This window comes from Rhinoraja longicauda, chromosome 23, assembly GCF_053455715.1.
Source record: "Rhinoraja longicauda isolate Sanriku21f chromosome 23, sRhiLon1.1, whole genome shotgun sequence".
Taxonomy (NCBI): domain Eukaryota; kingdom Metazoa; phylum Chordata; class Chondrichthyes; order Rajiformes; family Arhynchobatidae; genus Rhinoraja; species Rhinoraja longicauda.
In genome coordinates, this window is record NC_135975.1 from 15,804,570 (window position 1) to 15,822,879 (window position 18,310).

Genomic DNA, 18,310 nt, shown 5'->3' on the forward strand with positions numbered 1-18,310 from the left:
AACTAATTACGGTTACTTTATTTTATAGTTCACTATAATAACACTATCCCTCCCTCCACCAGCACTGACAACAACACATATTATGACCACATGGCACATGATTGAATGGGCTTGCTCCGAGGTCTTTGACAATGTCGGGAAGGAATACTAAATAAGTAGAAAAAAATACAGAGCAATACCATTTATAAATGCTTACAAATGTTCACATACCATGATTAAGAGGAATAAAGCTCTGAAGAAATGTTCTTCATACAATTTAGACTCTCCATAATGACAGGAATTGTTTCTACTTAATATATTTCTGCTTTAAGAGGAGGTGTTCTGCTCTGGTCAAATGGAGAGCTGTTTTGCCAATCTACCCAGCCAAAACCTGTCCAAGTTTGGTTGTTGTTTTTGGTCTGTAGATTTGTAGAAATGTCTTTTAAAAGGGCAAGGGAATTGCAGTCCTTGCTCCCAAAGGCATTGATGAGTATGTTTAGATTTCTGGAGAAATCATTCTCATGAGAAAAAGTGCTTTAGTTTTAACTATAGTTCACTAAGGTCATTTCACCCATAACTGGATAGTATAGATGAATGATAAAATATAACACATATCACTCCAAAATACCTCTGAGTTAGTGTACAATTCATAATAATGATGTAGATTTAAAAATAAAAATAAATCTTTTCTCATCTGTAGTCAAACAATTATTATTAATCAATTTTGGCTAGTAAGTATTTTATCTGAAATCATTTTGGGCAGCTGCAGGTATTTGATTAGTTGCGGTACAAAGTAAGTGGTGCTTTAAGATGCATGAGAGAGGATCCCATCAGTATTCGCTTGGGCAGCTTACAACCCAGAGGTATGAATATTTATTTTTCTAACTCCAATTAACCCCATGCATTCCCTTTCTCTCCATCCCTCCCCCACGCAAGTCACACCAACTTTCATTCTCACCTAGCTACAGCTAACAATGGCCTTTGTTTCCTTTATCATTGTTACTTTTTTGCATATCTTTAATTCTTTTGGTCTATATCATTTTTGGTCTACATCATCATCTATATCTCTCGCTTCCCTTTCCCGTGACTTTCAATCTGAAGAAGGGTCACGACCCAAAGCGTCACCCATTCCTTCTCTCCAGAGATGCTGCCCGTCCCGCTGAGTTACTCCGGCATTTCGTGTCTGCCTTCGGTTTAAATCAGCACCTGCAGTTCTTTCCTACACATCAGTATTATGTTGGGTTTATATTGGAGGTTCTAACTCTCATGAATTTGCAAGCTAATCAGTGCATGTAATCAAATATAAATAATGCCATTTTTATATTCTCCAGCTGCATTTGGAGGTTAACAGTCCTGACCTTTTTACGTGGTTTAAGTTCACGGCAGGATGGTTACTGAAGCCGACATAAGCTAGCAATGCAAATGGCCGAGTGAAACATACTCAACACATCCATCGGCAATGTATTCTCAAAATCTTAACACTCTCCTTTGATATGTAAACCTCACATGCCATCATCATCACGTAGCTAGTTAGATTTCATTCAAGTCAGTCCAATGTAAACCGAAAATTATCTCAGCAAAGTCTGCATCTGTGTCTGTCTTACTTTCCTTAACAACCAAAACAAGATCAACAGATGTAAATTATACTTAGTCTCTTTTTTATCTTTGACAGATTTTCTAAACAAGATGTAGAGACCAGTGTGTGGCTAATGAAATGAACATTCAGTCATACTTCACTTGAAACCTTGTGATATTTAGTCCTGATTTTAATTAGACTGCCTGGAAATTGTTCATTTTATAGGTAGAAACACACATTAATCAAGATTTGTTTAAAAGCATTGATACTATATCCAGAAACAACCTTGACAGAGGAAAATAGACAAACATATTGTACTCCCTGAAAAAGAGAACGGCAATCCAATTATAGAATTATGTGCCTACCTCACTGAGTTCCAAACATTCCTTATACTTGGCATCACAGAGTCGCTGCACAGTGATTTATCAAACAAGGAATATTTAATGCAGCACACTCAAGCAGTCAATCTGCTTTTAATGAAAATGCTTCAGACTGCCCTTCTGAAGACTGCTGTTTTGTGGGAAACAATGTTTCCGTGCTTCCTGTTGTTCAAAGTTTTATCTGTTGTCCAAATGGCTTCATTCTTCCCTGCTGAAAATCATTCTTTTATCTTTAGTTGGCTCTCCTGGACTGAACTTCAAAGTTATCAAAAAAAATCAGGCTCATTTAACTCAGCGCAGTCCTATAAAAACAGTTCAGCATACATCAATATGTGAAAGAAACTGGTATAAATGGTTCTAATATTTGGTTCTCATTAAAAACATGGCTTCTAATCTTGTTTTCTTTGATATCATTAGATTAAAGTGGACAACTTTGCTTGTATTTATTATTGGATACCTATCTAGAAAGTCTTCTCTAACTGGCTGCACCACAGATGTTATTTTGTTGGTGTCAGCACATCGTTCCATCCACTTAAAAGGAATGAAGTTCAGAGATAGGATGCAGTGTACAAATGCCTGTATGTCTTCTCTGATACTTATAACAACACATAAAAAGCCCTTTGGCCCATCTGATCAATCCCATTTATTCCATTCCCTGTATTCCTGCAACTTACCTTCTCTACTAGTTGTCTATCTACTCCCCTTTGCCGTTATCTACTTAAAGGTTAGTCAATTAACCCACAAGCATATCTTGGAATAAATATGGGAGGAAACTGGAGTACCTGAAAGAAATCTGCTTGGTATGGAAACACCACACTGACTGCACCCAAGGTCAGGATCAAACCCAGGTCCCTGGAGCTGTGAAGCAACAGTAGTGACTGCTTTATAGGTCATTTGCCACATTTGATACATTTCAAAGTGATCTTCTTTCCTTTGTCTTTTGTTTGAAATAGATGATGGATTGGTCACAGCTCAAAAATAATTGGCAGAACATTAGATCAAAATAATTGACAGGATAAAATATTTTTAGATGGTGTGTTGTTATGATCTGGAATGTATTATCTGAAAGCGGGTGGGGGTTGAAGTAGATTTATCAATAATCATCAAGTTGGAAATAGATTTAAATGGAAAAAAGGAAACAAAAATGCTGGTTATGAGATCAGTAAAGTCCATCTAATTGGAAACATCTTCAAAGATCCACCATGGGCTGATAGGATTCCTTCTGTCTTGCCAGAAATTTAATATTCATTTATATCAATAAATACTCATTTTATTAATGAAATAATGTCTCAATTATGAGTGGAGATATCCAAGCCTAGTTCAAAATGGTGGTCAGCTAAGCGAACACTTGCCTGTGTTAGTCTTCAGTATGATTTTGAATATAGTACTATGCACAATAGATACACTTCTGCAGAATATTAAGCAGTAGGCTTGGATAGGCACTAAAAAATGACTCAGCTTTTCTAACTTAAACACTAAACAGAGAATCTGTAGCATGTGTAAATGGAACATGCAAATAATGGAGTTTCCTTTCAAGATGCATTGCATCTGGTTTTAGAAGTTTTATTTTGTCTCTGTTATCTAAATTATCCATAATTGCTTCCTTGGTGTGGCCGATTTTAATTCTGCTTAAAATGAGTAGAATGTAATGTCTGTAATAGAAATCTCAACTCTCTGACTTGCTTTCTTCAATTACAGCAACTAAAACTGTGGAAAACGTTAGGCATGGTAAAAGATGGAAAATATTGGAGCACCAATTATCTGGGTGCTGGAGATTGCTGAAGTCTCAAAAATGGCTAATGAACATCAGGAAAAAGTGAGGGCAGCATTTTACACCACATCTGAACAGAGCGAGCTTAATAAAGAAAATACTTTAATAACAACTGTGATAAAAGCTTTGGGCTGGGACAGTATATCAGGAATGCCAGGAGTTTTGTGCTTTTCTTCACAGTCATGGTACAGGCCATGGGAGCTTTGAGAAGGGTGGTGGGTAACTGGTCTGTCAGCTGTTTAACAAAAGGGAAGTGCCCTTTCTTCTTTTGTTGTTTTTAGTCTGTTTTATTTGTATATTTTAGTGTATCTTTAGTTTTGTATTGTGTGGGGGGTGGGGGTTGGGGGAATGGTTTTTTAATCTCTTCCCCCGACGGAGATGCGACTAACATCTTGGAGCTGGCAGTCCCTTTGTTAGGGATCGACTTTGGGTGCTCCAACTGCAGGAGCTTCGACCACCCCAATCGCGGGAGCCTCGATTGCCCCGATGCAGGGGCTTCGATCACTGACTGCGGGGCTTTGATCGACCCGACTGCTAGATGGTTCAATCACCCCGACCGTGGGAGAAAAGGAGGTAGAAGGTACAAGTTATTTGCCTTCCATCACAGTGGGGAATGTGAGGTCACCGAAAAACAAGATGGACGTGCTGCCTGCGCTGGTGGGAACTCGGAGGGATTGCCGTGAGTGCAGTGATCTCGGTGTTTTGCGGGAACATGGCTCCATGAGGACATGAGGAGTCTGGTGCGAGTGTAGATGGCTTTCTGATTGTTCAGGAGGACAGGGACTGCAGAGAGAGTGACAGCGGTCAGTACAACTCTGGTCACATCTCGGTGAAGAGCGTGTGTATGGCCCGAACATTGAACTGATGGCTGTGGGTCTCCTCTTATGCTGTGTGCTCTGGAGATTCTCACACGCCGCTATGGTGGCTGTTTATGTTTAATCTTTACGTAGTTTTGTATCTTGTTGCTTTTTTTGTATGACTGTATGTTAAATCAAATTTCACTGTACCTCGGTGCACATGACTATAAAGGACCATTGAATCATTGAGTGAATTCTGATTATTCATTTTTATCGTTACCATTTGTTAAATTGCGTTCTATTTTTTTCAATGCCAGGCCTTCCTAATTTTGTAAACAAGAATTTCTAATTGAAAAGAGAAATCTAATTCTAAATTTATAGCTCATTATTTGCTTTTTTTAAATCCAAATCTGGTATCTTTTTATTAATCCATCTGACTTCAACTGATATTTTTTCCGATAATTAACTGGATCAATACTTCATCATACAGTACACATGAAGATATTTTTGACAGTTCAGCAATGGTAAATGAGTGCATTTCTGTCGATATCTTTCATCCTAGTTTAATTGGAGACGTCTCAGTAGGATTAATCATAGCTATTGGCACACCAAGCAGTAGCAAATTGCTTGACCAATGATATGATATGATCCAAATGGTGCTAATCCAGGGACCTTCTTTTTCAGAGTTGATTTATTAAACACGGCTGTGGTTATTTTGATGCTAAATGGGCACAATCAAAGAGAGAAAGAGAAAGGAACCACAGGTTGTAGTATCTTATCATGTGCACAGAATGATTTTTAAAAAAATCAGCATTACCATGAATGTTGATGAACAATTGGATGGATCCAGTTTAGTTTAATTTAATTTATTGTCACGTGTACTGAGGTACAGTGAAATGCTTTTTGTTGTTGTATGCTATCCAGTCAGCGGAAAGACTACACATGATTTCAATCAAGCTGCCCGCATTGTGCAGATACAGGATAGAAAGAATAGAAAGAGTAACATTTAGTGCAAGATAAAGTCCGATTAAAGATTGTTCGAGGGTCTCCAATGAGGTAGATGGTCAGACAGGACTGCTCTCAGTATCTGTAGATCCATGATTTCTGCCTTTATAAATCAAGGATAAAATCTACTCATTGGTTCATTGTTGAATAAAAAAGTACATATGTGATGCCCATCCTGTGGTGAGTGATGGCAACTACATTATTGTGCAATTTTGATTTAGAGAGCTGGTAAATATTTACTTTATACCTAATTGAACTCCGGCTAGTTGATTTTTCTCCATTTATGCCTCTGGTATTATTTTCTTTCCACCAGCATGCTAGTTTCTCATTCCAACTCCATGCAAAGGAGAGATTCACGAGCTGCCTAATTTCCATCCATTAGTGCTAATGGACGGAAAATTATGAATCAACTCCATGGAGATTTGTGCCTGGATTTCTGCTTTGAATTTCCTTTACAGTATACTTGCATCATAGCATTTTGCCTTCAATATCCTGATCAGATCTTGGGATTCCCATCACTAGATACTGGGGTGCAGGCAGCTGCTGTATGCTGCAGACCATGTTATCTCGAATCTACCAGTGCAAGGGGCATCTTAATTTGTACCATAATTTGTTTACGCCGTAGAAATATTCCACTTTTATCCAACTCCAAGAGCCAATCAATCTCGAATTAGTGGCAGATGTACCAAGATAGTAATATTCATGTCCAAAGCTAGACAATATATTAGAAAGATTGGTACAGGTTTCAGGGTTTATGGGGAGAAGGCAGGAGAATGGGCTTGAGAGGGAAAGATAGGTCAGCCATGATTGAATGGCAGATGGGCTGAATGGCCTAATTCTGCTCCTAGAACTTATGAACATGAATGATACCATGTTTTTTAGTCTGACATATTTAAAGGTTTAGCCCATGCCTAGGTGTGCAGAAAAATTATAAAATAACTGAGCATTTGGAATACTGCTAAAATTAATTACCTGGAAGGAAAGTTGATGGCTTGTACTTCACATCAGTAGTTAAAGCTTATTCGGAAAAGGTCATCAAATCATACAGAACGGAAACAGGCCCTTAAAATAAACTTTACATTAATTCATAACACTGCAGTTAATTGGCGCAGAAACTCATCAGAAATTCTCCCATTTGGGAAGCGACAGCTATATATCTGGCAGGGTGTTGAAGGCAATACGTAACACTGGAAGTGCAGACTGAAAAAGAGAACGGAAATATGGCTGCACTCTGGAGGGTGGACAAAATGTGGAGCGTGTCAAGTCTCAAACATCTTTTACTTTGACATCATCTGCACTAATAGTCAATTAGGAACAATATTTCGCCGTAGTGAGTGACATTTCATGCTGACTGTGTCACAATGTGGATTCACATATCATAACAGTGATAAAAGGGAGTCTGTCACTCAAAACCCAGTGAAGGCACTAAAGAAATGTCTCTGTTATTCTCAACTGGACAATAATTAAAATGTGGATATTCACCAAATTTAGATGGTTTTGTTTCTGGAGCTTGAACCAGGCACTGAATTAAAACCAGAGGTTGCCGGGAGACCAGAGAGAATGACATAAAATTATGAGGCAGACTGTCAGAACTTTTTTCCCAGGATGGAAAAATCAAATAGTAGAGGGCATAGCTTTAAGGTGAGAGGAGTAAAGTTTGTGGGGAAACTTTTATGGGGCAAGCTTTTTTCTTTAAACACAGTGGGAGGTGAGTGCCTAGAATGTGCTGCCAGGGGTGATTGTTGAGACAGATACAATCGTGGCATTCTAGAGACTTTGGATAAACGTGGATATGCAGGGAATGGAGGGATATGAACTATGTGCAGGTAGATAAGACGTGTTCTTGGCATCAAGTTCGGTATAGACATCGTGGGCCGAAGGGCCTTTCCTTGTGCTGTAATGTTCTATGTAAAGTCAAAATTAAAAAGAAACTTGCATTTATCTTTTTCCATCCCATCCTTTTGATATCAGTGTATTTGTGGCAAAATGTTTCACTTCACTGCTGAAAGATCTTATTTATTGAATATCAATCCAAGCCACACACTAGAGTTCAAGTACTCCTACGTGAGTATTCATGTTGTCCACTATTTTGTTTTATATCAATAAATCATTATCAAGGCCCAATTGTCTTCAGTAAAGTGAGGAACGGATTCAGGGTCATTTAATACCGCTGCACTCTAAATTAGTTGAACCGTGTTAGAGAGTGAGTTACATCAATCTCCCACTGCCCACAGCTAAAGGGGTGAAGTATGATTAACCAAGAGTGTTAAGAGATCCAGGGGCAGATGTGATTCCACAATTCTAAGGTCATCTGATCGAACAGATTAAGCTCCAAACCCACCTTTATGATTTAAAAAAAAGCCAAGGGGAATCTTTCCCACAGATTTTTATTTAATTCCCTGAACACTGCAGGAAAATCAGCATCACCTTACAATTTGGCTTTGGCATGCCGTGACAGTGCTGGCCCCATTCTCTCTTCAATGCAACGACTTAAAATAAATGGCAGGGCACATTGCCAACAATTTGTTCTAAGGGTGTAATTTCTGTTCTTCTGTCGCATTTTAATCCTCACAGCTGTTGGTTGACAAAAGAAAGGAACTCCCTGGGGAAGCTGCTCTAATGATCAGGAAGGACAAAGCTCTCCCTCTGAACAAAATGCCACAATCTGAGGTCGCGACAAAGATGTGGCAATGATCCGCCGCCTGGCCCGCCTATAAAGGAATTCTTTAGCATCTCTCCTCCGCGTCTTTATTCCACGGGATGGGTCATAGATAAAAATGAACTTTACTCAAGAATAAAGTGGTGCTGTGGCACAGCGGTCGAGTTTCTGCCTTACAGTGCTTGCAGCACCGGAGACACGGGTTCAATCCTGCTGTCTGTACGGAGTTTGTACGTTCTCCCCGTGACCGCGTGGGTTTTCTCCGAGATCTTCGGTTTCCTCCCACACCCCAAAGACGTACAGGTTTGTCGGTTAATTGGCTTGGGTTTGTATACTTGGTAAAAGTGTAAATTGTCCCTAGTGCGTGTAGGCTTGTGATAATGTGCAAGGATCGCTGATCGGCGTGGACTCAGTGAGCCAAAAGGCCTGTATCCGTGCTGTATCTCCGAACTAAACTAATAATCACAGATGTGACTGTGTGGCTCAAAAACAGAAAGCAGCTGATCCCCACGCAAATCACAACTCAGACAAGTCAACCAAACAAGTGCAGTGGATGAAATGACCTCTTCTGACGGCCGCTTGGGGAGGGTGTCCAGCAGCAGAGTGGCACTCACTTTTCCCCCTCAGTCACAATTATCCCCAACAATATTGCAAAATTGTGGTGGTGAATCTGTGGAGTTTATTGACACAAAAGGCTGTAGAGGCCAAGTCAGTGGATCTATTTAAGGCAGAGATAGATAGATTCTTGATTAGTACGGGTGTCAGAGATTATGGGGAGAAGGTAGGAGAATGGTGTTTGGAGGGAGAGATAGATCAGCCATGATTGACTATGGCTAATTCTGCTCCTATCACTTATGATCTTATGAATTCGATTTTGAATATTGATTTCTCTAATTTCAAGTAACCCTAGTTTTCCCTCACTCTCCATTCTGCCCCCCACACAAGTTTTTCAACTAGTTTCACTGTCCTCCTGATTGATTTTACTGATTGTATTCTCCTTGTGACCTTCCCCTCAGCTACCAATGAACCATTCTACATTTCCTTGATCATTGTCTGCTTTGATCTGTCATTTTCACATGTTACTCTTCCATATCTCTAGTCTCCCTCTCCCCTAACTGTCAGTTTGAAGAAGGGTCTCAACACGAAACGTCACCCATTCCATCTCTCGAGAAATGCTGCCTGTCCCGTCAAGATACACCAGCATTTTGTGTCTGTCTGGTGTAAATCAACATCTGCAGTTCCTTCCTACACAAAATTTAAAACTCACACGGTCACGGGGAGAACGTATAAACTCCATACAGACTGCACCCGCAATCGGGATCGAACCCGGGTCTCTGGCACTGCAAGCGCTGTAAGGCAGCAACTCCACCACTGTGCTACCGTGCGCATTCTTTGGCCACGTCCACCCATGGTCCTTTCCATGCCAGTAAGATTATGCTGCTGCCTCTGATAATTGCCAATGGCTATGGACGTGCGTCATCTTGCCTTGCGAGAGTGAGGCAAGTGTGTCACTTAGTGCTACTCAATTTGTGTGGGTGTTGCAGGTTGAGCAGCAGGCAGTGTGTATGCGTTAGGCATTGTGGATGTGAGGCTTCTATTATTGCTGAGGGTGAAGAGGGCCCATGAATGTTAGGTGCGGATTTTGTTGGATGGAAATTGGTGGAGGCTGCAAGATGGAGGATCATACGTTCATGTGATAGGAGCAGAATTAGGCCATTCAGCCCGTTATGTCTACTCCGCCATTCAATCATGGCTGATCTATCTCTCTCTCTCCTAACCCCATTCTCCTGCCTTCTCCCCATAACCCCTAACACCCATACTACTCAAGAATCTGTTACTGCCTTAAAAAATATCCATTGACGGCCTCCACAGCCTTCTGTGGCAAAGGATACCACAGATTTACTACCCTGTGACTAAAGAAATTCCTCCTCATCTCCTTTCCAAAGGAACGTCCTTTAATTCAGAGTCTATGGCCTCTGGTCCGAGACTATCCCATTAGTGGAAACATCCTCTCCACATCCATTCTATCCAAGCCTTTCACTATTAGTCTGCTGCGTGGGCAGTGCCCGCAGCTGGTGGAGCACAGGAGGAGATTTAGCTTTTGCGGACACATTCAATGACTGTCCATAGAAGATGTGACCTGCAAACTTTCTGCATGTGGTCATCTCATCAACATACTGTCTGCCCCTTCCATTCAATTCTTTCTGTATTGCATCCACCCCAACAAGCCTACCGCCTTTCCCAAACTTCAACTCGTGCACAAGAAACAGCCAATCTCTAAAGTCATCGTCTGAACACATCATCTGATGTAACTTTCTGTGCTGGCTTTTAGATTTTGAAATACAGCATGGAAACAGTTCCTTCAGCCCACCAAAGATAGACACAAAATGCTGGAGAAACTTAGCGGGCCAGGCACCATCTCCGGAAAGAAGGAATGGGTGACGTTTCAGGTCGAGAGCCTTCATCAGACTGATGTCAGGGGAGTGGGCGGTGCATAGATAAAGAAGTGTATAGATAAAGGCATTTAAGGTGTGAAAACAGGACAAAAGGAATGGAGATCAAGGAAAATGTAGTTGGGATCATTGTTGGTTGGGAGAAGGTAACAACAACGCAAACAGAGATGAAATGTAGTTGGAGCCAGTAAGACTGGTTGAAGATCTGGGAAGGGGAGGGGTTGGAGAGAGAGGGAAAGCAAGGGTTACTTAAAGTTGGAGAAGTCAATGTTCATACCACTGGGGTGTAATCTGCCTAAGCGAAATATGAGGTACAGTTCCTCCAATTTGCTCTGGGCCTCACTCTGACAATGGAGGAGGCCCAGGACAGAAAGGTCAATGTGGGAAGGGGAGGGGGAGTTAAAGTGTTGAACAACCGGGAGATCAGGTAGGTTTAGGCAGGCTGAGTGGAGGTGTTCACTGAGTGGAGTGAAATAATCGCCGTCTGAAAATGTTGGAGGATTATGTGCTGTATGCGACGGCTGATGGGGTGGAAGGTGAGGGCAAGGGGGACTCTCCCTGATACGAATAGGGGGAAGGGGAGCAAGAGCGGAGCTGCGGGATATTGAGGAGACCATAGTGAGGGCCGAGCGATAGAAGAGGGGAATCCCCTGGTATGGAACACCTCATCTTGGGTGCAGATGCCATTTAGACAGAAGAATTGGGAGTAGGGGGTAGGGTCTTTACAGGAAGCAGGGTGGGAAGAAGTGTAGTCTAGATAGCTATGGGAGTCAGTGGGTTTATAATAGATGTCAGTTGATCATTTGTCTCCTGTGATGGAGACGGTGAGATCAGGAAACGGTAGGGAGATGTCAGAGATGGTCCAAATAAATTTGAATGCAGGATGGAAATTGGTAGTAAAGTTAATGAAGTCAGTGAGTTCTGCACGGGAGCAGGGGGTGCTCTACAAAGAGGCAGGCATAGCTGAGGCCCATGCGAGTGCCCATAGCTACGCCTTGGATTTGGAGGAAGTGGGAAGAGTCGAAGGAGAAGTTGTTGAGGGTAAGAACCAGTTCTGCTAGGCGGAGGAAAGTGTTAGTAGACAGATATTAGCTGGTTTTGCGGTCATGGAAGAAATGGAGGGCTTTACGACCTTCCTGCTGAAAAACAGTTCTCCCTTCAGCCCACCAAGTTTGCCCCAACCATTTATCACCCATTCACACTGGTTCTATGCTATCCTACTTTCTCATCCACTGTCGACACACTAGGGGCAATTTACAGAGGCCAATTAACCTACAAACCTGCATGTCTTTGGGACGCGGGAGCAGACCGGGGCACCTGGAGGAAACCCACAAGGTCACAGGGAAAATGTGGAAATTAGATACAAACAGCACCTGCAGTTAGGATTGAACCCGGGTCTCTGGCACTGCATTAGCTGCACCACTGTGCCACCTAAATAACAGAGCTCAGAAGTATTCTGTGTCACAGAAAAATCATGCATTTTGAGTTGGTTCAATACGTGCAACTAAATTCCCTGTGAATCTTGATGTTATGAAAATACAATGGATGGATATTAAAAGGAAAAATCAGGGACACTTACAACACCTTGCCCTAGTGAAGTGATTATGTTCTTTGGAAAAATAGCATAATAAATCTATGGATAAATAGTTGCCATTCTCTTACAATTCCACTGGCATCCACCTTGCAGAGATGAATAATTTAATTCATACAATAGATCATCAAAATGATGGCTTCGATCATCTTCTCCCCACTTCTCCAGCCTCTTCTCCCAAAACATCACCACATCCCGTCCAATGGATACAATTTGCCTTTTCTGGGAGAACTTCCCTGTGTACCTCTGTTGCACCTGGAAACTGATGACTGGTGGTGCAAGGAGCAGCAGGTATGTTTTCAGACACACCTTGTCTCAGGGGCCCTTCAGGAAATGCATCTGCACAGGCCGAACTGCCCCTCTCCCTTTTGCCTGTCACTGTTGAAGGCAGAAGGGAGCTGGAAAACAGATCAAATGTTCACAGCTGTTCTCATGCTACACTTTTGGCAGAGGAAAGCCCAGAAATGGGGGAGAGTGGGTGACAATGTGATGTGACTTGGCAGTGTGGAAGCTCCTGGTCTGGCTTAAGGGTCTCCAGTTCAGCCTCCTTCAGAGCTGGGAAATAAACATCTTGACAAAGATTCGCAAAAACATTGACAAGTCTGCATTGTTTTACTCACAGGTAGCAAAGCTATTCTGAATATTTACCCAATAAACAGTCTCTTACCAAAGTTACCATTGGACACTGTGCCAAACTATCTGTAAGCTCTACCTTTGAAATGACACACAGACCATATAAAGTGAATAGAGTATAAATATTCCATTGACGCTGGATTTGTATTAATAACATTTTATTATGAAATACGAATGGAATGTGAAATTTTGTACACTGGGTTAGCGGTCTTGTGCTCCATGGGAATACAACAAGACTGTGTTTAGTAATCCTAGGGGGAGGGGGAGGGGGCAGGGAGACAGTGGAGAGAGCCAGTGGAACGAGCGAGGAAGATAGAGGGAGAGGGGAAGATTGGAAAATGGGCCTCCATTTTTTTTTTGTTGCTACATCTCAAAGATTGAAGTCCAATTAAAAGTTTAAGCAAAAACAGACATGGCATTGTTTCCAATCAGGCCACATTGTTGTTAATTGTTGCCTCCATACAATCAGTGCTTAATATAATGGAAAAAATACCTCATGAAAGGAAGAGGTGATGTCCCGCTGGTGCCAGTGATAGGGGTGGGGGTGGCAGATACTATCATTACATCCAACACCCATTGAGAGAATCAGTCACTTTACCCATTTGGCTTCAGGAGCAGGGTGCTGATGGGTCTGACGCAACATGGCACAAAAGGAAGGCAGCAGACTGCACAGTTGGCCCTTTGGTCTGTCAGCGTTCAATGAAGTTTACTGGGGGCTTCCATAGAGGAATTTGCACAAGGAAAGGCAACAGGCCAGAGTAATCTTTTGGAGGCAGTAGAAGGATTTCTGCTCTTGCTGGTCAAATCCCCCCCCCCCCCCAAAATAATAAAGCACAGCCATTTCCTCATGTGTTTTACAGTAGTTGGCCTTCCACTGAACAAGACAGCCCACGGCCCATAAACATTACATTGTAAAAGTCCGAGTTTAGTAGTGAAACAAAGCGCTGATGCGATCTGGGCAACCATACAAGCCATTCATGTTGAGAACTGTTGTTTGGTCAATTGGAGGAACTGGGCAGATAATGGAGAGAAGTTGAATCTGCTACCTGCCCTAATTTCCAGCATAAACAGACCTGAGAGAACCTAGATATCACCCAAGATTTTCTTTGTGTCTGTGATGAGGTGCCGGGCAACACTCAATGGAGACGTGTAAATCTATCCCTAAACGGGTTCATTTGCAATAAAAAGGCACACAATTCCAATCCTAAACTTCACTTTTTTTTTCCATAAAGGAAGAGCATTTTTGATAGATGATAATGGAAACTACTTGGAGTTCATGTCGAATTAAAAGGTGAGGTCTTGGATATCATGACGTGACTGCGGAAAAAATAATCATGTGGCCTGACTTCGGGACAACTAATGGACAATGTCAGGGGTGATGTACACACATGGTATTATTATCATAAGCAGTATTATTAACAAATAAAAGTGTGATTTACGTTATTATCTTTTACATGCCTACTGGGAGGCTGCTGTATCAAGCAATTCGAAAATATCCAAGAATAAACAAAAATAAAATGAACTAGCGGCGCTGTCTGGTAACTACTTTTTAGCAAGAGTCAAGTGTTTTATTGTCGTATGTCCCAAACTGAACAATGAAACTCTTGCTTGCAGCAACAGAGCTTGATGTTTCATTCAATTTTTTTCAAAGGAATAACATAATTTCACACACATTTATTGTAGAATAAGATTAAGAGACCTCGACTCAAAGGGGAGTTGGAGTTATTGACTGAATCTAAATTTCCTGAAGCAGCCCCAAGTTGTTTCAATGCACACTCTGCAAGGTAAAAGACTGAAATAAAACAGAAGCTCTTGGAAGTATTCAGCAAGTCAAATAATGATCGACTGCAAGAATTTACTACACAGTCATTTACTACACAGGTAGTATTTGTTACGCTGCTTTGCTCATTTGGGACTCTGTAATACATTCATAATGGGTGAAAATACTGGAGAGCTTTGGGTTATTTATATAGCAATCATTAAACCCTGTGCAATAAATGTGTCTTTGCAGGAAATAAAACCATCCAGTTATTGTACCGATACAGACTTACTAATTCATCGCAAAATTATTCCATACAAAAGCCATTTCGCAAAAGAGGTTTTAGTTTTGAAAACATATTTAATTAGATTCACTAAACAGTAGCAGCATCTTGTAAAACCAAACTAAATATATTATTTGAATGTAGTGATATTTTCAGAGCATCAATAAATTAAGCCCATTTATGTATTTTCATGTTAATTAAATAGCTTTGAATTTTTTTTAAAAAGATGCAGATCTTGTTTATCCTAGTTCAATTAAAAATCTTGTATATCAACATGTAATAGATTTTTTCCAGACTTAATTTTTCACTTCTCCAGAAACTATGCGCTTTCTTTCTGAGCATTTTAGCTTTAGCTTTACCTCATCTCTAACGTCCCATCCACAAATCAACAACAAAAACTTTAAATATAAAATGATTTGTGCAAGGCATTCATATTTAAAATTTGGGTTTTACAAAACAAGGCATAACAGCAAGAAATCCTTACCAGATTTAAATGGACAGGTAACTATTTTTCTTGCTGGTTGTCATCATTCCGACTCGTCCTAAATGTTTGGTTAGCGGTGAAGGATCCTCATATATCTAGAGTCCACAATCAGGACATTGCAGACATTTATCCATGATTCAGACCGGTAAAGTATGCAGCTGCCTATTATGGAAAGTGCGTGCAGCATAAGGGAACAATCTCGGGCAGTAGCCAAATCTGGGTCAGCCGAAAGCACTCTGAAGCTTTTACTTTGTTCTCTGATAATTCCAAACATAAAACCACCAACTAAAAAAGTTATAGGATCCATATTTGGGAGGGCGTTGGTGGATCAAATGGTGGCATTTGCAAAGGCTGGTTTTAAACACAATTATTCACACCGTGAATGGAGGTCCTCCATTTGTGTGCGAGGCTCCAGATAAAAAAACTTTACAATAACTTGCCCAAATGTAGCAAAGTATTCAACACAGGTTAATGAACCTGGTCTGAATTTCACTTTCACTTAAACACTTAAAATAATAGGTTCTATTCAGTATTGCTAATTTTAATTATAGTTTTGGGATTAGAGTAATTGCAACTCCACCTTTAGTTTAGAGATACACCGCGGAAACAGGCCCTTCAGCCACCGAGTCCAGGCCGACCAGCGATCCCCGTACACTAACACCATCCTACATGCACAAGGGACAATTTACATTTATCCCAAGGCAATTATGCTACAAACCGGTGTGTTTTTGAAGTGTGGGAGGAAACCAGAGCACCCGTAGAAAAACCCACATGGTCACGGGGAGAACATGCAAACTCCATACAGACAGTGCCCATTGTCAGGAGTGAAACCGGGTCTCTGGCGCTGTAAAACAGCAACTCTACCGCTGCACCACCATGCCTCCCAACTCTACCCTGCCCACTACTTTCTGTCAGGCACCTTCTTGCAGAGGTGATATAAAATTTAAGATAATCTTGCAGAGGTGATTTGAAAGTGAAGCGCCTGTAAGAACTTCATAGTAATAGGTTCCAAGGTTTTCCACATATGGTTAACCAGAAGGCTTTAAAAATAAAACAAATAAGGTACGTGTAACATTCCAAAGCAATTGTAAGTCTTGCTTTTAAAAGTTTAAATTTCTTCAAAATTATATAGTCACATTTTGAGACATACTGCTCTCATCAGTATAGCAGTTCTAAATTGTTTTTATACCTTAACCATACCTGTTGTGTCAACCTGATATATTACTGAGCTAACTTTATCCAGAAGAAGGAAAACCAAAACGTGTTTGACTTTCAATTTGAAACATCTGTTAAGTTGAAAGGTGAAGGGGAGAATTGTGAATTCAGAACATTCTTTAAGTTTTGTTTTACACCAAGATAAACATTTAAAATGTGGCAGATGCAAGCATACAAGTGCAAAAAAAAAAAATGTTAAAATAACTCAGTGGGTCAAGCGGCATCTGTGGAGGCCAAAGTTACATGTCAATGTTTTGGGCTAAAATACTGCATCAGGAATTAAAGGGTAGAGGAAAGATTGCCAGTGTGCAGCAGCACAAGAAATGGATGAGACAGAGGCTGTCAGTGAAATTTGGGAGGGATTGTGGTAGTGATGGGCAGATAGGACCAGGTGGTGATGATGGAAGGGAAGGGGAATGGGAAAGGTGAACAAGAGGGGAAGAAACTCAGTGTGTGTGGGAGTGCAACACAGGAGGGTGGATTACCTGAAATTGGAAAATGTTATATTTGTATTGTTGGTTTATAAGTTACCAAACAGAACATGTGATGCTGTTCTGACCAGAACAACATCTCATTCACAATCCTTATTCAACAGCAGAACCTATTAGTCTTTTATCTTTCACAGGCTTATCTAAAATTTCCCTTAAAAGCATCTGGACTATCACCTAGACTATCTATCTTCTCACTAAATGCATCTAGACCATTACTTTGACCTCAGCCTCTGCTGGCAAGTTGTACATTCTCACCATCTTTCTTCTGAATTTCCTATTTGATTTCTTGATGACAATATTATACGTGGGCCTCTCTTCCCACAGGTGGGAAGACACTTTATTTTTCAGGAAAAACTAAGCCCAGTTTGGCCAATGTTTCCAGTTAGAAATATAAATGTTTCATTCTTGTAACATAGTTAAGGTGTTTTTTGTACCTCTTTTGTGATTCTGGATCAATTTTTATTAGAAGGCAACCTGAAATGTATACTTTTCTCCAACATGCTTTGGTACAGATTTAACAAAATCTAAACTTAAAAAAATGTCATTCCTTTGACAATAGACCCAATGTTTGTTTGCATTTTATGATCTTATTGATCTGCATGATAGGTCTACCTGATCTTTTAGATGCACCTAAAATGCTCCACTCATTTTAGATTTCATCTTTTTAGTAAATGTAATCTTGTTCTCCAGAACAAAACATAATAACCTGCTTATCTGTATCTAATTACTGAAGCAATAAAATATAATTAATATCTACATTGGCACCACTTTCTTTCTCTCTAAAATACTAGAGGAAACCCAATCATTTCAACTAATAAAGTTTATCAAAGAAATAATTTATAAAGATATCATTTTTTTACTACATGCCCATTGCATCAGAGGCGAAGTTGGTCCTGTCCGGTTTTACACTGAAATATTTATATTCACTCTTAGTTTACCCACATATGTTACACCTCAGGACTTTCCAGGACTTTCCATGACCTGGTGTGGCCCAGATAAGCTCAGGGCTTGTCTCAGCTTGGAGAACCAGCCATGTTGTCGTAGACAGTGGGGCCGTGAGAGCTGGTGAGACCTCAGCCCAGCTCCATTCCCACCTTCAACAGGCTTAAAGCATGCCCGTGGGTCAGGGGCTTCCTGTGCTGTTCCAGGCCCCCGGAGCTCATCCGCAACAGAGGCCGATGTCTGAACATCCTTTATGAGGGTGAACCCCTGGAAAGTGTCTGGACCCGATGGT

General features: G+C 40.8%; 1 protein-coding gene across 3 annotated transcripts in view; it reads right to left on the reverse strand.

Moving 5' to 3' along the window:
- sema3c (sema domain, immunoglobulin domain (Ig), short basic domain, secreted, (semaphorin) 3C) overlaps nt 1-15,390 on the reverse strand; it is a 206,937-nt gene extending 191,547 nt beyond the window's left edge. Inside the window, exon 1 of one of the 3 annotated variants that reach the window (XM_078419759.1) lies at nt 15,371-15,390. The gene's annotated coding sequence lies outside the window, so the exon portion shown is untranslated. Of the gene's footprint in view, nt 1-210; nt 247-1,920; nt 1,941-15,370 lie in introns of those variants that run through there. The other 2 variants (XM_078419755.1, XM_078419752.1) reach the window with 2 other exon arrangements.
- Nucleotides 15,391-18,310: the final 2,920 nt, after the last annotated feature.